This window comes from Neolamprologus multifasciatus, chromosome 10 (assembly GCF_963576455.1).
Source record: "Neolamprologus multifasciatus chromosome 10, fNeoMul1.2, whole genome shotgun sequence".
Taxonomy (NCBI): domain Eukaryota; kingdom Metazoa; phylum Chordata; class Actinopteri; order Cichliformes; family Cichlidae; genus Neolamprologus; species Neolamprologus multifasciatus.
This window is the reverse complement of record NC_140448.1, coordinates 29633691-29656599: the sequence shown is the minus strand read 5'-3', so window position 1 is coordinate 29656599 and position 22909 is coordinate 29633691. Positions and strand designations below refer to the sequence as shown.

Genomic DNA, 22909 nt, shown 5'->3' with positions numbered 1-22909 from the left:
AGACACACACCATTTGGACAACATCAACACAAGAAAGTGCAAAGGGGTTTCTCAGTTGGTAATGCAATTTTTATCTGCCTTGAGGTTCCTTTGCAGAGTTTTTCCTCATATCATTTTTTAAGGTTTTTCCGTTGTCATTTCAGGATGTTGTGTGCCAGATTGAGATGATGGAACTCAAAGAGTACGTCAGGGGTGGGCAATTCCAGGCCCCGAGGGCCGGTGTCCTGCAGGTTTTAGATCTCACCTTGGGTCAACACACCTGAATCACATGATTAGTTCGTTACCAGGCCTCTGGAGAACTGCAGGAGCTAATTTAGCCATTTAAATCAGCTGTGTGGGTTCAAGGACACGTCTAAAACCTGCAGGGACACCGGCCCTCGAGGCCTGGAGTTGCCCACCCCTGCAGTGCGTAGTCTTTGTAGCTGTGCACAAATGTATACAAAATGAGCTGAAGAAGACTTGAAATGTTTATACTGTTGTTCACTCATCCAATAAAGGCAATAAACACTAGAATAATGTGCAAAGGACATCGGCTCAGGTCACATAAATTATACTTCTCTAAATGCTTCGGAGACCTTGACAACGCTATAGACTCTAGTTGCACTGTTCCTATGTCATCTTCATGTTTGCACAGTCAATTCACAGCATTTTATCAGATTAAGGAAAACACTCTCTTTCTTAGACTTGCTTGTTCAGAGAACCTGGCTTGAGGACAGTTATTGTAAAAATCCAACTAATAAAACCACAACTATGAAGAACCATGGAAGAGCTTCTTTTACTTCATCAGTGAGATTGATTTGCTCCACAAAGCTTTTATTTTGGGCAGAGAGAGAATAGATACAAAACTCTTAAACTCCATGTTTTGCAGCAAAAAGGAAGTTGATTAAGGTTTTAACGTTTGTAAATGAAAGATTAAAAAGTAAAAGAAAAAGTGAGAAGATAACAAATTTTATAATTCTATCACAAAGACTCAAATTCATCAATTCATGGTGAGCTGAGGTTAACATAACTGGCAAGAGTTCTTAATAGAGGTCTGGATGACACCTAGTTACAGTTTCAAAATTGCAAAGACATGTTGATATTTTATTTCAGTGTGATGAGAAAGCGAAACATCTTAAGTCGAACAAAAACCAGTATTACAAGACAATGATTTTTTTTGCCTGTTATATCCACATCTTCATGTATGTTTCTCTTTTTTTTTTTTTTTTTTCGCCTCTCCCGTTTGGTTCTTTTGCCATCAGAAGGCAAAGAAAGATGCCCAACGGATTTACTTTACCAAATCGACCATCCCAGCCCTGCTGTATCAGTCTATTTGATTCACCTTTGCTTTTATTGTTTATTTTATTTCATTTTCACTTGCTACACACGGGACAGACTTGACTGGGGAAAAGAAAAGGAAGAAAAAAAGAGGGAAAGAAAAACAGTGGGGAAGAGGGACAATGATAAAGGGCAAAAAACAACAAAACAACAAAACAAACAGGCAAAAAATGCATATATCAATCACCTGTTGAAAAAGAAAAAAGAGAAAACAAGCAAAGAAAAAGAGAGCAATATAATAAACAACAACACGATGATATATGTGAATATACCAGTAAATACTAAATATTGAATATTATTGTGCAGCACATAAGATCGACAGCACACAGTGTGCTTTGAGGTAGGAGCCAAAAAAGGTGTAGTTTGTGTGTGTGAGCACCCGTGTGTACACCTGTGAGCATGAGTGCGCTTGTATTCAAAAGGTTCCTTCATGTAATGATCTGCTAGAGGGTGTGGGGGGGCCACAGCCCCGTCCTCCAGGGCATGAAGCAGGTATGGAGGAGATCAAGGCTCCAGACATCCAGAGGCCCTCAGAGCAAAGGAGACCAAGGAAGACCAACGGAGGGGCAACCGCGCCACTCTCCCCGATGTATGTATGTCATGTATGTTTCTCAGGGTGTCGCGTCTTATTGCCTGAGCCTCTGGAATGCTTAACTCTGCTGCACCAAGGGAGGAAGATCCTGCATCAGGTGATCGGAGAAGTGTCGATGAGGGCAAGAGTCCTTTCACTTTTCTACCGAATTTAGGCCATTTCCTTGACTCCACAAGACACCTTCCACTTTTTGACCTATTTCCAGATTTATTTAAAGGTATTGCAGAGTCATCCTCTGCATTATTTTAGTTAGTTTTAATCACTTGATAAAAAGGTAAAGTCATCATGAAACTCAAGACAATTTTATATTGCATAATTTTCTATTAAAAATTTTTTTAAAAATTGTTTCATCCACTATATAATAATGGGTAGAATAATGGGTTAAACCGGTGTGAATACAATGTTAGTATTAATAGGGACATCAGGGGCTGTGACATCTACAAGCATAAGGAGACAAGCTCCAGCAAAGAACACTGGGTAAACTTCAGCACCTTGGACAGAGATGCTACCAATCAAAGTGTCTTAGCAAGATGAAGAATACCATCGTCTGCATATGGCCATCCATGTAAGGCCCCATGTTTTTCTTTGTTTTTTGGAGACCATACACTGGAGCATTTTATGCTGCTCAGGTACACATTAATGATGTATAGTAGCGTGATTTAAAGGGATTCCTTTTGCACTCAAATAAATCTTAGTGTAATGGAGGCTTTAAGCATTATAAACTTCTCTCAAAGTGATGTTAGATCATATTTTTCTCGTTGAATTGGACAGTGGATACAAGCAAGTGATGGGACAATAATAACCCAGCCTTTCCAATTGCAATTTACTACAGTAGCTGGAGAAAGCAATCAGTGGCTGTGTGCGCTGATGGGTTTGTCTGATATTAAGGCACAGTTTCACTGACTTTTCATTGACTTTGACATAAACATTTTTCACATACACTAATGAGACCGTGGTTTGTTTTTGTACAAACATGCACAGATATCCCTAATCACAGAGATGACTGCATCTGATTATGCTTGATGCACCTTTGTGATGGAATTTTAATGAATGGGATTCATTGGAAAGGAGAGAAAGCACATCCGCGTCTCAGAGGGGGAAAAAAAGAAAAAAAGGAAAGCAAAACAGGGACAAATACACAAATTTTTTCCGACATAACAATTTGTCATTTCATTAGTTTGCACAATACCAGCAGGATAGGCACCTGCTGGCCCTGGCTGTACCATCCATCATGAAAATATGCCACCAGTGTCCATAATCACTCTGTGCAGACAGAATAACGAAACAATAGGCCACATTGCATTCACTTCTCCCTAACCCCACCCCCCACATCCCTCTCTCTCTTCTCTCCCCTTTTTTCTATACCCAAGACGAGGGAAAGGTTGACCCGCTGTTTTCTGTTTGCCATTTAGTGAGCATCTATTATGGAGATGTCAGAGCACTGAGACTTGGTCTCCCACCAAGAACCTCCAGCAGGCAGATATACATGAACTTTGTTGCCACACTTCTCTCCATCTCTCCACTCGCGAGCTGCTTTCTTATCTAATAAAGTAGAACCGACGTGAAAAACAACCTTTAATAACAGAAGTGACCTTTTAGCAGGGAAGATGGTGTGTGTGTGTGTGGCTGTGACGTGGGAGATGGTGGCTGTGAGTTGTCCAGATCACGACCTCAGGTGCTTTCATCTGCCTGCGTGGCTCTGTCGACATGAAGACGTGCTGAAGGGGACGAGCCACATCAGTAAATTGTAGGACTTTTACCAAAACGGTGCATGTATACATTTTTAACATTTCAGGAACCAAAAAGCACACTTGTGATCCAACAGAATATTGGTGAAAATACAGTCTGGTGACAGAGAAATTATCTCTTTAGATGATGTTAAATACCAACATTTGACCTACATGAGGTCATGTAGCATGGTACACAGTGTTGGGAAGGTTACTTTTAAAATGTATTCCATTACAGAATACAGAATACATGCCCCAAAATGTATTCTGTAACGTATTCCGTTACGTTACTCAATGAGAGTAATGTATTCTGAATACTTTGGATTACTTAATATTAATATATTATCATGCTGTTTACAACTACATGAATGTACTATTGCTGTGATTTATTACTGTTACTGAAGGTCCGCGGCTCCGAACCGTAGTAAAGGGACCTCTGACTAATATGTCGGGTTCGTGTCGGGCTCGTAGCCGAAAACTAGCTTTACTTTGTTGTCTGGGTCAACTTTGCTAGCCAGAGACAGAGAGAGGCGTTGAAAGGCTGCTCCAACAGAACTTATTGTTTTTGGAGGAAAACACGAACACGGTGTACAGTCGAGTTTTAATAGCTTACTTACAACTGGGCTCGTCAGGCTCTCTTCTTGGCTGCAGTGGTTATTATTATATTTACATGCTTCCAGCTCCCGTTTTTGCTCGATGACAGCTCGTACTTTTCCTTTTTCTCCCTCCCTCGCTCACAGACACATAACGTGTATGGCAGTCCATTCTCCCTGCAGCACGGACTACACTGCCTATGATGCTACATTCTTTAGTGCTATACCTGTAGCATTCTGCTTATTAGCTTAGCACGACAACAACAAAAAGGCCTCTCTCACCCAGGAAACACACAGAGCGAGAGCGTCACCCCGTAACCATGGCAACCGTAACGCTGCCGCCTGGAACAACAGAACGTAGCTGTCAAACAAAACCCAAACAGGCCTGACCCGCCACAATATGAAACAGGGAAGTACCGCCGTGTAATCCATTTATTTCAACAAAGTAACTGTATTCTAAATACCACCTTTTTAAATGGTAACTGTAACGGAATACAGTTACTCATATTTTGTATTTTAAATACGTAACGGCGGTACATGTATTCCGTTACTCCCCAACACTGATGGTAGCACTAAATGGGTTTTTGCATCAGTGCTGGTTATGCTGCCATCACATGAACTCCAAGGTAAATCATATATGTTTGAACAGTTTGTTATGTTTCTTGAGGCTTTGTTCTGGCTTTTTTGACCCAGTAAAATAACATAAAGCAAAAAGAACAATATAGAAGAGTATATGGCTCCGTTGTGTTACTTAATTGATTTGATTCATTCCCAAAGTCAAGAAAATCTTGAGAAGAGAAAGTGTAGATAATCATTATGGGCATGGAAGCCATGAAATAAATTCTACCTTTACAATGTATTTAAAAAAAATATGAAATCCTAAAATGAGCAGTAAGGAAGTCCACATTTGCATTAATAAGAAGAGGGACTGGAGGGAAATAAATGAATTCTTACATCTCCACTGCTTCCAGCATCCACAGCTTGTGCTTTCACCTTTTTTGTTTACCGAATAAATCGGAGTCCGTTCCTGCCTACACTTCAGGCATCTTTGTATGCGTCTCCGGCTTTGATGAAGTGATTAGCACCATGCTGTTACCCTTAATTGACTGGCATCAAGGAGAGAAGGAATGGATATTAGGAAGCCCGGCTGAAAGATGGAAGACAGGGGTCACAAATTGCAAATAATTTTGTGAGTCCTGTGCTTATTCAGGGGTACCAGGAGTCACATGGCATATGGTGTTTTTTTTCATTAGCGAGAAAAAAAAGGAGGTAGATGTTTGGAGAATTAGTCGAAAATTTAGGCCAGCTGCATGCTCCGCAGGAAGAAATGGCATCAATTAAATATAAGGGAGAAAAGTGAGTGCGGGAGCTGTACTTCTATACCTGCATTCATTAGAAAGTAAACCTTTTTACTACACTTAATGCAATTGTGTTGTCTTGATTTCCTAATGAGAGGTTGTACTTGAACCATTAAAGGACTGTTTCTGTGTCTGCTTTTCAGCATCTGGATGAGATACTTTTGCTGCCCTCGCTTCAGGCAGCTATTTAATGCTATTAAGGCTCTGATGAAGCGATTAGCAGCATGCTGGCGCAAAGACAAAGAGACTAAGCAGGGAACTGTGATAAATAGCAAAGGTCAGATTTTGAGATTTTGATTAAAATAAATATATGGATCCTGAATTGGATAAGCAGAGGAAAATGGATGGATGATTTTAAGGCTTCGCATTTTGTTCAGTGTCATTTACTTAAAAAAAATAAACTTCACAGTTAGAATATAACAAAACTATTTTTCATATTAATATGCACTAAGGAATATGTTAATAAAAACACAGGGTTATTATTATGTCTGTAACACCACCCAGAAATCCAAAGGCCTTCATTCAAATCCAAATTATTTTCCCTTTAAGTGTATCAACCATGTTGGGAACATTTGTCTATTTCATTTAATAAAACGGCTAAAATATTTTTAGCATTTTTTTTAAACGTACATCATTTACCTTCTTACAGCATACAGTCATTGATGACTGTTGGGCTGAATATTGAAGAGTTGAAGTAGTAACGCAGAGGGTTTTGCACCATGCTTACACATCACACTTGATAATGGTTATAAGTAGGGATGGGTATCGTTTAGGTTTTATCCGATACCGGTGCCAAACCGGTACTTTTGAAACGGTGCCGGTGCTTAAACGGTGCTCAAACTTTGTCCAAAAACCTCATGTTCAGCTGGTTTTTTTTGTAAAAAGAAAACAATGTTAGCCTTTTCTGCAGCTATGGGGCATATATGGTATCACTCTTGGCTGGAAGCAGTGCTTAAACAATGGAAAAAACACAAACTTTGTCCAAAAACCTCTCATGTTTAACTGTTTTCCACTTTTTCTTTGGTCATTTTAGCCTTTTTGTCCAGGGTGAAGGGAGTATCTGCCATCAAACAAGAAGACAGCTGCATGTAGCTATGATGATGTTTGCTAGTTCACCTTACATGCATTAATGTAATAACGTGGTTAGCCTACTCAACGTAAATTACACACGAACAACATTAAGCTACTCACCCAGAGAAGAACGGCTGCTGCTGCATCATCATCCTCATCATCATCCTACACTGGCAGGGCTAGGGGCCAGGACTCTCCTCTTCGGGTATTTGGGGGATGTTGCTAACTCCGGGTCCGATAACAGGCACCACACCCGCAGTAGATGTGCTCGGTGTGAGGTCTCGCAGCAAGCTATCAAATACGGCGCATTTCTCGGATTTAAAAAAACGCTATGCGTCGCCAGGTGTTTCATCAGATTTGAGGTGTTTCCTCCTTTGACAGTATCACAGTATCAGCTTAAAGCACTTGTTGCAGCTGCTGAGTTTGCATCTTTTGCTGTGAAGTACAGCCAGACTTTTGACCGCTTCGCCTTGGGCATTTTTAATCTGTAGCTCTGCTCTAAAAGAACGTACGTACCTGGACCCGCCTACTATCCTTGGAAACGTAAAATGATTGGCTAGAATCTAAAGTGTATCACAGCTCAGGAAAAAAAAGCACCGAAAAGTGCGCTGCTTTTCGGTCTGGTTACTACCGTTTATGTCAGAACCGGTGCCCTCATGGCACCGGACACCGGTACCCATCCCTAGTTATAAGGATATTCTCTGGGCCAAGGGGAATTCGAACCGAATTTCCTGATCTAGTTAGTAGTACGATAATTAAATTAATTAAAAAAACTGAGCAGATGACTCCTTAGACTATTGCTATTGTTGTTATTATGATTATTATAAGTAGTTGTAGTATTAGAACATAACAAAGTGAATGTAATGATGTCATCATATCCATACACAAGCATACAATTAAAGGATGCACGTTTTAAAATATAATTCTGTGGGAGTTGACTCACTTTAGGCACCAGCCTCAAGTTGTCATTTGAGGAAATGCAATTTTATTGTGCCACACTTTATTCTCCAGAACCAGAGGTCGCCACGTGGGCAAAGCTTAAATTGTACTGTATCCACAACTCTCCCAACATTCAGCATGCACACGATCTTAGGGCTGCCTTCTGATTGGCTGAATGTTTACAAAATAATCCAACACAATATTTTAAGAAATGTTTGATCCATTTGTTGATTAAATGCTTTCCTTCCAGAATGTTTTTCAGTGAATATTTTGTTACCATCGCAGTCATTATTCTTAAAATGTGTAAAGCAAACATGGCAAACATAGTTTACATTTCCATTAAATTAGGATACATGAGTTACAGTAGCTAGAGGAAAAGAAGCTAGCTAGCAGAGAGGGGGGGCAACAGGGGGGCATAATTTAGCAGTGACAGGCCTCTGTGTTAGCCTATAAATAAGCTGATTTGTGGAAGGCTGCGTGTCTGTCATTAGAGTGAGCTGGCCTGAGAAATGCTTGCAGAGAGGGATTTTAAATCTAGATGAAGTCTTCCTTTGTGGCAGCACCTGCTTGTGATGGAGTAAATATTAGACAGTAAATAAATCACCGTGGATGGAGAAATGGTGGGAAGATTCTTGTTGAATCAGGGCCCTTCGAGAGCCTCTACAGCCTGCGCTGTTCCGGAACAATAGCGAGAGAATGTAAATCACATGCAGAAGTAAACATATGACAGGACAGATAACAGCGAAGAAGGCTGGTTGGAAATGTCACCCTAATGAAAGCAATGGTTCAGCTCTCCTCGTTGTTTAAGTGCCATATCTTGAAAGAAAAGCGACAGCAGAGCCCTGTCTGTTGGAGGAAAGCAACTGCACACCCTGCTAGAATCTGCAAACATAAAGAGATGGCTCGGCTGGCTTGCACTGTCCCCCCAAAGCCTAATAGCTCAGCATAATTACTGTGATGTAAAGAAACTGCCTACCACCCACCAAAAGTAATGAGTCAAATGTGCTGTCCTCCCATCAAAGTTCATTTATCTCAAATGAGGGAATCCATTACTGCGGCATCTTAGCATTGCAAATGCATCTCATGGAAGTAATTTATTGTACAAGGATTTACTTAGGCCAGCATAATGTTGTTATGATTCACAGTTAAAACACACACACACACATATATACATATACATATATATGGCTGTTGACATGTGTCAAGACATGTCAGGATAAAGACTGGGTGAAAGTCTTTATCCTGACATGTCAAGAATCCAAACATTTCTGTTTGGAGCCTGCTTGTGGTTCAAGTCATTGTTGAGGTTGCTTCGGTTGAATTTAGGTAAACTGTGTGTAAAACAAATGCACCCAGAAATTGCCCACAGAGACTCAGTCAGCAGACTAGCTGCTGGGATTCCTGATTGCTTTCATTCCAGCCAGTTTAGTTGAGCCAATCCTCTAACAGACAGACACATGAATAGCAACAGAACCTCACTCCAGCACCAGAAGATAATGTGTTCTGTGCAAACAATCTCGAAGCAAAGAGGCAGGTGTGTTTCTCTGTATCAATCTGCCACAGCACTCTGGCTTAAAAAGGGCAACCAGTACAGTTTGCCTAAAACAGCTTTGTTTTAATGCCAAGGGACCATGTCATGCAAATAATTAGAGGCCTTTCTCACTTGCAATGAAGCACTGCGGCATTCTCATATGGCCTTAGAAAGCATGAGGGATAAGGTCATTGAGGATGACTGGGTAAGCCATGTGCCTAAATTCAACACGGCCAAATGCAGAGCATTTTTTAAGGCATAGCCCTGCTGTTGGCTTTTCATCATCTAAATATCATCAGTAGGGATAGGTATCGCTTAGGTTTTATCCGATACCGGTGCCAAACCGGTACTTTTGAAACGGTGCCGGTGCTTAAAGAATGGAGAACACAAAATTGGTCCAAAAACCTCTCATGTTCAGCTGTTTTCTTGTAAAAAGATAACAATGTTAGCCTTTTCTGCAGCTATAGGGCATATATGGTATCATTCTTGGCTGGAAGCAGCTTAAACAATGGAAAAAACACAAACTTTGTCCAAAAACCTCTCATGTTTAACTGTTTTCCACTTTTTCTTTGGTCATTTTAGCCTTTTTGGCCAGGGTGAAGGGAGTATCTGCCATCAAACAAGAAGACAGCTGCATGTAGCTATGATGATGTTTGCTAGTTCACCTTACATGCATTAATGTAATAACGTGGTTAGCCTACTCAACGTAAATTACACACGAACAACATTAAGCTACTCACGCAGAGAAGAACGGCTGCTGCTGCATCATCATCCTCATCATCATCCTACACTGGCAGGGCTAGGGGCCAGGACTCTCCTCTGCGGGTTTTTGGGGGATGTTGCTAACTCCGGCTCCGATAACAGGCACCACACCCGCAGTAGATGTGCTTGGTGTGAGGTCTCGCAGCAAGCTATCAAATACGGCGCATTTCTCGGCTTTTAAAAAAAACGCTATGCGTTGCCAGGTGTTTCATCGGATTTGAGGTGTTACCTCCTTTGACAGTATCACAGTATCAGCTTAAAGCACTTGTTGCAGCTGCTGAGTTTGCATCTTTTGCTGTGAAGTACAGCCAGACTTTTGACCGCTTCGTCTTGGGCATTTTTAATCTGTAGCTCTGCTCTAAAAGAACGTACGTACCTGGACCCGCCTACTATCCTCGGAAACGTAAAATGATTGGCTAGAATCTAAAGTGTATCACAGCTCAGGAAAATAAAGCACCGAAATGTGCGCTGCTTTTCAGTCTGGTTACTACCGTTTATGTCAGAACCGGTGCCATCATGGCACCGGATACCGGTACCCATCCCTAGTTATAAGGATATTCTCTGGGCCAAGGGGAATTCGAACCGAATTTCCTGATCTAGTTAGTAGTACGATAATTAAAATAAGAGATGTATTTAAAAAAAATACATAGGGGGATGGGTACTATGTACCCATACATAGGGATGGGTACCGGACACCGGTACCCATCCCTAATCATCAGCTTCTTACAGTTAAATCAAAATATTAGGGATTACAAAGAGATCATCTTTATGGGGATTCAGTCTTCCAACTCATTCCTTGTTGCTGCTCAGAGATTTTAAAGTCACAGTGTTTAAAATCTCACAGCTAGATGTCAGTAGATTGAAGTCAGCTGAATTCTGTTTTCTTACCTTCTTTCTCAACTTCTTCTTATGTTTTAAGTACATAATCCCGACTACTGTGGCCGCTGTAGGACAAACATGATTTAGTCAGCCAAGACAGCTCAAAACATTCAATTTAAACGGTTCCCCATAATGATCATGGCTGGCTGGCATGTTTCTACTATTCTTTGCGGAAAAAACACACTTTTTCACTATATTTTAAGATATTTAAATGAGATCAACATTTAGCAATAAATCAGAATTGCTGCAATTATTGTTCGGCCGTATTTAACACTTTTACCTCAGAGTCTCCCCAACAATGCAAAAATTTAAAAAAAATTTAAAAAGTGAGCTAGGCTGTCAGTCCACGGTTTACCTCAGCTTGTATTCATGTCTAATTGTCACAGTTAAATGCAGGAAGCTGTAAATTTTATGAAAGCAGTCTGATGCAGGTTGATGAGTCAGTGAAGCTCACTTACGGCTAAAGATGTTGAACTTTTCTGTTGGAAAGCACTGCTGTTTTTCTCACTGTTAGCTGGCGTTAGTAAAACTTTCTTTGAGGTTGATCTAACATTGTTGGACTTGGACGCTTAGCAAATAAATAATACATTCTCATATAACTTGAGAATGAAAGTAAATTGCTTATCAGATGGAAAATGTTTTAGGACATTCAAGCATAACATTAGATCTCTGGCACACTGTGTACAATTATAAAACTAAATAAATAAAACAACTGAGATTTAGTTGCAGTGCAGACTTTATACTTTAATTCATTGAGTTGAGCAAAAAGATTCCATAAAAATGTGAAGAAATAAAGCATTTTTTAACACAATCCCTTCATTTCAGGGACTCAAAAGTAATTGGACAAATTAAATAACCGAAAATAAAATGTTCAAAAGAATGTTTATTGGATTCATTCTTATGAGAACGAATTAATTTGTTGGATTGTAATTACACACTAATTAATGTATATTTATTAGTAAGATTTTTCTGACAGTGCTCCAGGTCGGGTCTCTTGTCACGTGGAGTGACCTTGAAAAGGACACGTGCAATTATATCACTGCATCTTGAAGTCAGCAGTCTAAGCAGACATGCCCAGACTTCCACTCTACAAGGTCACTGCCTTCACTTGTGGATGAACACCAAAGCAATCAAACGCCAGCCTGGTGACATGTGCTCACAACATCAACTGGCTCTTCATTGTGGAAGAGCAGCAACTCTACTCCAAGGACCTTCGATTGACCAAGATCCTCATCCTAAGGCTGAGTCCAGCCACCTTTCTAAGAAACTCATTTTGATCATTTGTATGTGCAGTCTCGTTCATACCCAGTCGATCAATCGACAAGTCTTGCTTTTTCACTCTCACCTCAGTCTTCACCACAACAGACAGCAAACACCACTAATCCATCTGTTCTGATCTGATCTATCAATCCTTCTAGCCTCATTTGTTAATAAGGCCCTAAGAAACTTACATGTTTCCACTTGAGGCATCAACTTGCCCCTGACCCAGAGTGGGCGCGCTAGCTGTTTCTTCACACTCATCCGCAAACGACCCCAGTGCAAGCTGGAGGTGATTGCACACTGAACGACGTCATGTGCAAAACGCAGAGATGAGATCCTGAGGTCAGACACCTTCAGAAATATTTCATTTTGCATATAATGAATATAAATAACATGAAAGTTTTTAATTAAATTTTGAAAAAATATTCTATTCTAAGATATTCAGATGCACTAATAAATGTTTGGTAACTGCTGAGAAGTCAAGAGTCTTGAATCTTGAACACGTGCATGTCTAGTAAAGTTAAGGTAATGAGGCTGGTGCTACAGCCCAGAAACTGCAACAGGTTTCAGTGTTTCCCAGGAACACATTTCAAGGAAATGTCAGCAGTATCAGCTCTCTATACTGACACTGTAACCTAACATTTCCTTATTGTAATGTAAAACATTTCAAATTAATGGGATTCCAACCCCAAGCTGACAGTTCAATTTTATACTTAATTATAAAGAAATGTGTAGTTTTTGCTGGCTTGTTTGTTTCATATGAAACCATCATGAGCTCCAATGTGTTTATCTTTTTAATAACAGCCAAACAATATCATGGTTTTGTTTGTTAAGTTTTATTCAAATTACACATCTGGCCTTAAATGCTCTGCATCTGGGCCCTTTCCCTGGAAAACTAGTCACACTATCAGGTCAATTCCCATTTGTTCTCTTAGGAAGAAAGAAATAATCAGCAGGAGGGTGATCCAGAAGTATTAAGTGTTCATGAATAACTGCCTGCACCAACGGGCAAAGATTACCAGATAATGTTTTCATGTACTAGCAGAGAGATTCTCGCTTTCATTGAGCACAGAGCTCATCCTTAACAAAGTGCCTTGGCTTTAGCTCAAAGGCAAATTTTCACCCAACCCTACTGACAAAAAATTTTTTTTTAGCTATTCTACAGAGACGCAAGAAGTACTAACCCTTCACACTTTGTTTGTGTTCTTACTGCCGGGAAAACAGAGAAACAAACTACTGCAGAAAGCGAGAGGCAAAGCAAGCACTGTGTTGACAGTAGAAAACATCTTCCAAAACAATGTCACCCAGTAAACCTAAAAAAATACATATATATAAGAAAAAACATGAAAATAAGGCATGAAAATTAGTCCAGACAACAAACTCCTGTGGTACCCTGAAGAGAAGGATGTGGTTAGAAGCAAAGACCAATGTGTTTTCGGTTCTACCTGTTTTGTTCTTTTTAAACTGGGCAAACATGACACTGACATGAAAGTAAAGGTGGCACAGGAAGCGTAAAATTGATCTCCTCAGGGATTTCCCAGTCGTCTCAAGGTTTTCACTCATGTTACAAGCTTTTGCTCCCATGATGACTCTATCTTTAGCCAAAGCTTCCAGTTTTGCTTCCTGCAGGAATCTCAAAACATGTTGCCTTCTAATACAGTAACAGCCCCCGGCAGCACTCCACAATATTCACATTACAAAGGAGCAAATTTATTTTTGACCTGAGAAACAAACAAAAAAAAAATACGCCTAGTATCCCACATAGCAACATTGGTATGGCCTGGATCTGGCCCACACAGTGTGCTTACATATGGCCCACATACCACAAAGAATGACGGCCATTTGGTGGCCCAGATCAGGTTTGCCAGTGGTGGCCCACACATGGGCCAGCACAGGGCCAGTTGCAGACACACTGGTGGCCCTCATTTATCAATGAGCACTAGAGTATAAAAGCTAGGGAGATTAGCAGGCTGACCCCAGCTAGCCAGCTAATGTGCTGAGCTACTAGTGAATAGTGGTGTCTTCAGGCTGTAGAGAAGTCGGAGGGGTTTTATGACTCTTAAATCCCTTTATTTCCGATTTCCCCATCATTTTGGGGTTTGTTTTTGTCTTGAAAGACATGGTAAAGCCATCTCTTTAATTTAAACCTTTTAATACAATCTTGTTTTATTTGTTAATTTACCTTGACTCTGTTTTTTTACACCTTTTAAAATGTGTCCCTGCTGAAACACCTGGATAAATTTAGTAGATCATTAGCAAAACTTGACTGCATGCTGAGGAGGCAACCCTTAACCCTACTCAAGTACATTTAACCTCCTAGGAGCTGGCGTCCACATATGTGTTATCACATATCTGCTGTAACGTGAATCAAATGGCTGAACTGCCACCTCAGCATGCAGCCAAGTTCTATAGAGTCTTGCTAGTGACCTACTAATTTTATCCAGGTGTGTTGCATGTGCCATCGCTTCCAATCTACACCCTGCCAGTTTGTTAGTTTAATTATTAGGGTGTAAACTGTATAATTCTAGTTTTTCCTTTGTGTAAATTTGCTTCTGTTCAAACTTTCCTGTGGCCTTTGTCTCTACTCAGCCTTGCCCGTCAGCACACTCCAACTCAGCCTGACCACTTGGTGACCCAAGCTCTCTGCTGCCAGTTCCACACTCAGCCTGTCACCCTCCACTCATAACAGCCAGCCAGACTTCGTGACTTCCCTCAACTATGCCCTGACCTCAAGGCCAAGACTCAATGTATGACTCAGTACTTGCATTAAACATTTCCTGTTTGCTGGAACATCAATATCTGTGCTCTGCTTCTGGGTCTCTTTAATCTGTGTGACAGTTATTGGATTTTTTATTTTTATTTTTTTGTGGGTTTTTTTTTTTCTATGTGCCAAAGGTAAGACTTCCACCCATGTATTCTTTCACTTCACTTAAGCACTGTTGATTTTTGCCTTCATGCACTGGCCTCGGGAATATAGTATGCTGACAGTTAAAGCTCTGTTTTAAAGACATTTAAGGGTACATTTATAGGGTGAAGTGGTGTCACAACATTTGCCTTTTGTTTTGCTTTGTATCCAGTTTCCAATTTATTTTCACCACATTTCACTAGTTCAAGTTCAGGCACTAAAATATTTGAATAGTTTTACACAATAAAAGCATTCCATTAATTAAAAGACTGAAAATATTGGATGGTTTTTCAGGTTAACATTAACCCAGCAAAATTAATATTGTGCATAATGCCCCAGGAATTAAAAAAGGGACTTAGAATGATTAGGAAATGTGGCTGATGTCATCTGATTTCAATTCAATTTTATGTATGTACCACCATAATAACACAATAGCATCACAATAGCATTTGCAATAAGGCGTTTAATATTTTAAGGTAATAACAGTGAGGAAAAACCCAAGAATCAGACTACTACCCCCTTTGAGACTGGTGTATGCATAGTGAGTGAACAAGAAACAAACAATTACTCAGGGTCACCTGATCAAGTCTGAACTATATAACTTTATTGCTGTATTTAATCCGTTTAAATCAAACTCTCCTTTGTTTCCTCACTTGAAATGGTTCATTTGTGCACGTATGAACAGAGTAATTGCACTCGTGTGAGGACCAAAATAACCACACCGAGTGCACCGTTGGAAGAACTGGCCTCCTTACAGGTCCAAACAAATTCCAGAGTGGTTTGTTTATCTGAACCAACTACCAGGTGTACATTGCAGCTTTGCATTCTCAGTCCTGGAAGATACCACAGATGTGCAAAGATCTAGCAACTAGCTTTTAAATGAACATAAATTCTCTATGTTCTCCAGCAGTCCAGACATAAGCACCTTCTTCCTGTATTTACGTTTGTTGTTCCTGCCCCAGAAACATCTGGCCACTGGTTTGTACTGACACATTTTGGTTGGCTTGGAGTTCACTTGAATTTTTCTCTGTGTGAAAATAAATCAAACCACTGGAAATAGCTACAAGTTTACATGCTCATCAACTCATTCGGTCCAGAGTAAACGAACTGGAGGTGTGAAAACTCCCTTGGACTTCAAGCCTATTTAACAAAAAGTACAATTAAGGACCTTTTAAGCGATATCATGTTTGACCAAACATTTGCAGTCCATGCAGCGTGGAAGGTTAATTCTAAAGCGGGCAAACAAATACTAATACTTTATAAAAAAGCAGGGCAAACTGGGAATGTTTATATATAGCTTTGTTAGGTTTTTTCATAATAAGCGCCTTTTTTAACGCTGTTTTTAATTCAATTCAATTCAATTTTATTTATATAGCGCCAAATCACAACAAAAGTCGCCTCAAGGCGCTTCATAGATACAGAGAAAAACCCAACAATCATATGACCCCCTATGAGCAGCACTTACAGTTTGTAATGCCTGAGTTTTAAACAGACTGGAGTTGTACAACACGTTACAAATCCATTACAAGGCATGTGCTTTTAAAAGGTAAACCCACTGTGAAATAAATACCAGGAGGACAAAGCTGCTGCTGAATTTCACTCTTTTGTGCAAAGGTCATGTCTTTACATCTGTGCGGGTGAATAGACTGAAAACCCTCTTTAGGCCGTCATGTCTCTTTCAGCTTCACCACCTATTCATCACTAAAGTGGTTTTAAAGAACCACAGCTTTTCTATTTACCTGCACAAGTGTGCTTACCTGACTTAATTTAGAGAGCAGGGCAGGTCATTGTTTTACCTTATTCTACTTTGTACAGGTTCCTTTATTGTTAAGATAAGATAAGATACCTTTATTAGTCCCACGAGTGGGAAATTTCTGCTTGAGCAGATTTTAAAGGTGTTTGCACTGAAAGGAATGCATCCACTCTAATCATGTTCTTAGTAAAGAAATTAAAAATATGAGTGAATGAACCAAAATTACAATTTGACAATAAAAATGCATTTAAAATTAATAGAAAATAGATCCATAATGCATTAATATGCAGTGTTTTCTTCTCAGAAACACTATAAATGTTACCATTAACTGATCTAAAACCATCAATGTTTTTTTAATTCTTCATTTAATTTCAAATAAATCCAGCCAGATGACAGTAGTCACCATTCTGCTCAACATCCCCATCATCTCATTTTCACCAGGAACCACAGCAACCGGGAAGTTTAGCTGATCAGTAATCACAGTCTCAGATCTCCTTGTTCAGAGTCTCTCCCATATCCAAGGATTAACTTTAACAACTCAGCAGGAACTGCTGTAGATAAAGCAGTGTGGGCTGATTCATGCAGTGGCTGCAGGTACAGGAGTTTCTGTTGTAGTATATCACCCTCTATGTTAGAGACATTCTGTTAATGTACTATTGCCTATCATTTGTTTTCAGATTTATCAACACAACACAAATTAGTGCTACATAAACTGGGATAAGCTGTGGCCCGGGAGGTATTGCACTTTATCCACTAAGTGATTAGTACATAAGTGGTCAGTAAAGACTAGAAAAACACAATCTATACATGCTGGTACATTTAGCATGGATATTCCATTTACACTCAGCTTCTTAGGACTTATTCCTGGAGGTTTTGTGTGTTTCTACAGTATATGCAGACTATGATTCTAATGAGTCCATCTTAATTAAAAGTATTATTTGTGTATTGTGAGATCCTTTTTAAAACTCTTTACCACTGCATGTCTTCAGGAGTTTCCTCAAGGCGCATTATATTGTAAGGTAGACCCCACAATAACACATACAGAGGAAAACCCAACAATTATATGACCCCCTATGAGCAAACAGTTTGGTGACAGTGGGAAGGAAAAACTAGATAGAAGACATGCTGTGGAAGAGAGACAGAGATTAATAACAAGTATGGTTCAATGCAGAGAGGTCTATTATCACATAGTGAGTGGGAAAGTTGACTGAAGAAGAAATACTCAATGCATCATGGGAATCCCTCAGCAGCCTACACCTATTCAGGGTCAGCCGATCCAGCCCTAACGATGTGCTTTAGCAAAAAGGAAAGTTTGAAGCCTAATCTTAAAAGTAGAGATAGTGTCTGTCTCCTGAATCCAAACTGGAAGCTGGTTCCACAGAAGAGGGGCCTGAAAACTGAAGGCTCTGCCTCCCATTCTACTTTTAAATACTCTAGGAACAACAAGTAGGCCTGCAGTGCGAGAGCGAAGTGCTCTAATAGGGTGATATGGTACTACAAGGTCATTAAGATAAGATGCGGCCTGATTATTTAAGACCTTGTATGTGAGGAGCAGGATTTTGAATTCAATTCTGGATTTAACAGGAAGCCAATGAAGGGAAGCCAAAACAGGAGAAATCTGCTCTCTCTTTCTAGTCCCTGTCAGTACTCTTGCTGCAGCATTTTATTAACTGAAGGCTTTTCAGTGAGATTTTGGGACATCCTGATAATCCAAGACATTAGTATAGTGTTGGAATACACTGAGGTTGTTCTTTGTAACTAATCTTGTTTGTGATATTTAGAGACAGGATCTCAAATTTTAGCCAGTACAGAAACGATGGTCATTTGTGGAACTGCAGTTTGGCAACTTTTCTTTTGGAAGATGTTGGCTTCATCAGAATAAAACTGACAACACACACTAGAATCAGCACTACCAAATCTACAGTGGGGCAAAAAAGTATTTAGTCAGCCACCGATTGTGCAAGTTCCCCCACTTAAAATGATGACAGAGGTCAGTAATCTGCATCAGAGGTACACTTCAACTGTGAGAGACAGAATGTGAAAAAAAATCCATGAATTCACATGGTAGGATTTGTAAAGAATTTATTCGTAAATCAGGGTGGAAAATAAGTATTTGGTCAATAACAAAAATACAACTCAATACTTTGTAACATAACCTTTGTTGGCAATAACAGAGGTCAAACGTTTACTATAGGTCTTTACCAGGTTTGCACACACAGTAGCTGGTATTTTGGCCCATTCCTCCATGCAGATCTTCTCAAGAGCAGTGATGTTTTGGGGCTGTCGCCGAGCAACACGGACTTTCAACTCCCGCCACAGATTTTCTATGGGGTTGAGGTCTGGAGACTGGCTAGGCCACTCCAGGACTTTCAAATGCTTCTTACGGAGCCACTCCTTTGTTGCCCGGGCGGTGTGTTTTGGATCATTGTCATGTTGGAAGACCCAGCCTCGTTTCATCTTCAAAGTTCTCACTGATGGAAGGAGGTTTTGGCTCAAAATCTCACGATACTTGGCCCCATTCATTCTGTCTTTAACACAGATCAGTCGTCCTGTCCCCTTGGCAGAAAAACAGCCCCATAGCATGATGTTTCCACCCCCATGCTTCACAGTAGGTATGGTGTTCTTGGGATGCAACTCAGTATTCTTCTTCCTCCAAACACGACGAGTTGAGTTTATACCAAAAAGTTCTACTTTGGTTTCATCTGACCACATGACATTCTCCCAATCCTCTGCTGTATCATCCATGTGCTCTCTGGCAAACTTCAGACGGGCCTGGACATGCACTGGCTTCAGCAGCGGAACACGTCTGGCACTGCGGGATTTGATTCCCTGCCGTTGTAGTGTGTTACTGATGGTGACCTTTGTTACTTTGGTCCCAGCTCTCTGCAGGTCATTCACCAGGTCCCCCCGTGTGGTTCTGGGATCTTTGCTCACCGTTCTCATGATCATTTTGACCTCACGGGATGAGATCTTGCGTGGAGCCCCAGATCGAGGGAGATTATCAGTGGTCTTGTATGTCTTCCATTTTCTGATGATTGCTCCCACAGTTGATTTTTTCACACCAAGCTGCTTGCCTATTGTAGATTCACTCTTCCCAGTCTGGTGCAGGTCTACAATTCTTTTCCTGGTGTCCTTCGAAAGCTCTTTGGTCTTGGCCATGGCGGAGTTTGGAGTCTGACTGGTTGAGGCTGTGGACAGGTGTCTTTTATACAGATGATGAGGTCAAACAGGTGCCATTCATACAGGTAACGAGTGGGGGACAGAAAAGCTTCTTACAGAAGACGTTACAGGTCTGTGAGAGCCAGGGATTTTCCTTGTTTGAGGTGACCAAATACTTATTTTCCACCCTGATTTACGAATAAATTCTTTACAAATCCTACCATGTGAATTCATGGATTTTTTTTCACATTCTGTCTCTCACAGTTGAAGTGTACCTCTGGTGCAAATTACTGACCTCTGTCATCATTTTAAGTGGGGGAACTTGCACAATCGGTGGCTGACTAAATACTTTTTTGCCCCACTGTATATGTTTCCTCCGTAGGCTGGCTGGACTCATCCTTAAAAATCGAGATGCTTCTTAAGCACCTCCTCTTGAAGGTTTTACAGGGTGAGTCAAGTGAAAACAGTTTTCAATTGAAACCTGGTTGAACAATGAAACAGCAGCTGCAGTGCAAATTGTCAACACTGAATTTCCAAGAAGCAATGGAAGAAATGTCCAGACATGCCAAAGATGTTGTACAACATAGCGGTATCTCTATGTAGCCCGTGTGGTTTATGCCAGGGAGTTCAGCTTAAATTAAAATATACAATCATATCAGTGCTTTTAGCAGCATCTGATAGTTCGGGTGTTATGCAACTTTGTGGACATTTAAATTAGAATCTGGACAAAGAAAATCAAAACAGAAGCATGAGGCATATGGATGGCAGATGAAAGAAGAAAAAACAAACCAATACAAAATAAAAAACGCCTGTTCTGATAATCTGCAATAAACAACATTTTGCATGGTCTCAAGCGCCTGAGAAATCACGAAAGACACGTTTGACGTAATTCATACTTAACTTCGTTTATCCCTGCAGAGATCTCCTTTGCATCAAATAAATGTGATAGGCTGTGTGCAGCAGACGAATCACCAAGCAGCTGATAAATATTCACTTAACCTTGTGTATGCTAGTGGCTGTACGGAGCTGTGACACAAACGACCAATTATAATGTAGAAGCCTAATTTAGTTAGGAAAACTGTCAACCGATGACTTAAAAGAAAACATTTGAAGTTAACATCTCGTGTGTTCAGCTTACTTCCAGCATATCAGTGACGCAGATCTTTTATCGGTAATCTGATCTTTCATCTCCGTCGAAGCCAAAAATAACTCACAAAACTCATCTCTTTCTGACACCCGCTACTTTGTGTGTGTTTTCTCTGATAACACCGCTGGGCTGTGTTCACCATGACTTGTGCTTTTAATCAGATGTACCTCCCAGCAAATGCAGCTCCCTCATTAGCATTCACTGTGTTCACCTCGGTGCACTGCTGGCTGCTCACACTCCCACTCACAGTGCTGTCTTCTTCACTGTAGGATATGATACATAATGCATGTACTCCAATGGCTCCCCCCTTGCTCTCTCTCGCTCCTATTCTATTCCCTTATCCTCCGGTCCAATGAGAATAATGGGGTAAGGGACACAATATTAACAAGAAAAGAAGGAGATTCATTACCTGGTTATCCACTCAGCTGAGCTGACCTCAAGCACTATATGAGCAGCCAAATGGCCTTTATGCAAATGTTGTTCAAGTCAACAGAACTGTGATAAACTGCTGAGGATGGGAAGGATAAAACATAACGACTGGGGAAGAAAAAATCAGGTTTGCTTGAGATAAAGTAAAATAAAGCTAACAAAACAGGCCCAAACATAAAAGGGCTGTCAGGAAGTAACAGTACTATGCAAAGGTCTTAAGCCACTGCTCGTTTCTTTAGATTTTCACTTCCAAGGAGTCAGACTTGCTTGTATTGTTGTTTTAAAGTGGTCTTAAACAGTAGTTCTCCAGGTTTTCTTAAGGTGTTTCAAAATGTTTCTCATTTTCAGTCTAGTCATTGTTCTTGATCATTTTCAGAGGAATGTGGGGTTTGTTAACTTGGACGTATCAATCCATCTTCTCCCATCTTATCCTGGGCCAGGTCACGGGGGCAGAAGCCTAAGCAGAGAATCCCACACCTCCCATGTTCCCAAGCAAGCCAGGAAATATTATCTCTGAATTTTTGAATAATTCAAGCATAAAAAAGACACCTTATTTAAGAGATTAACCGATGTTGTGTCTACACATAACAGTTAAGTGTCATTGCTAGCAACCTGTCAGAAACCCCCAGGTTGGACTGAAAATCAGTGGCAACAGGTTATATGGAGTGATGGATGATCTGATATCATCGTGTTGGTGTTGTTCCTGGAACAATATAGTAAATGTTGTTCCAGGATCAACATTGCAAGTGACCAATCACATTGTTGTAACGTTATTCTTTGGCGCTCCAAGTCATTCGTGCATTTATGAAATTCCAATGTTGCAAGGACAATATCAATTCTGCTCAGTGTTTATTAAAGGGTCAGGGTTAGGGTCCGTTGATCGGCGGACAGAGGCGGTTTCTCGCAGCTTAAGTACAGTTTTTTGTTTTACGGCGGTTTTTCCCGAAGTCGCAAAAGTATGACGTCACAACATTCTGATTGGTCACTTGCAATGTTGATCCTGGAACAACATTTACTATGTTGATCTGGGAACAACACCAACACGACGATATCAGATCGTGCATGGAGTGATACATCCAATTTTGACATTTTTTCTTAGAACCTTTGTGAACATGTATGGAGTAATAAGAGTAGCACAACAGCAAGTAGCCATCTCTAAAACATTATGGCTACTCCGCCATGATTTGGCACTGCATTTCAGCCAGTGGTGTCAGGGATCTTGATTATCGATATCACTTATTGATTCTAATTGGCTTCATTTTGAGAGTCACCACCATCTCTAAGAAATAGAGAGAAAATAAAGGAGGAGAAACAGAAAACAGCAGGTGGACAAAGGACAGTCAGAGGACACTGACAGTAAAGAAGTGAGTGGCTCACAGTTAGCCTAAAAAGTAGCTAGCTAGCCAGCTAATATCAATTTTATCCATCCAGTGTCAGATGGATAAACATCAGTGTGGGACAAGATGAAGGGACTGAAAGAGAAAGCA

The 22909-nt window shown here is 40.4% G+C and overlaps 1 protein-coding gene across 1 annotated transcript in view; it reads left to right on the top strand.

Moving 5' to 3' along the window:
* LOC146510471 (polypeptide N-acetylgalactosaminyltransferase 10-like) overlaps nt 1-22909 on the top strand; it is a 344244-nt gene that overhangs the window by 299948 nt on the left and 21387 nt on the right. The gene's annotated exons all lie outside the window — the stretch shown is intronic.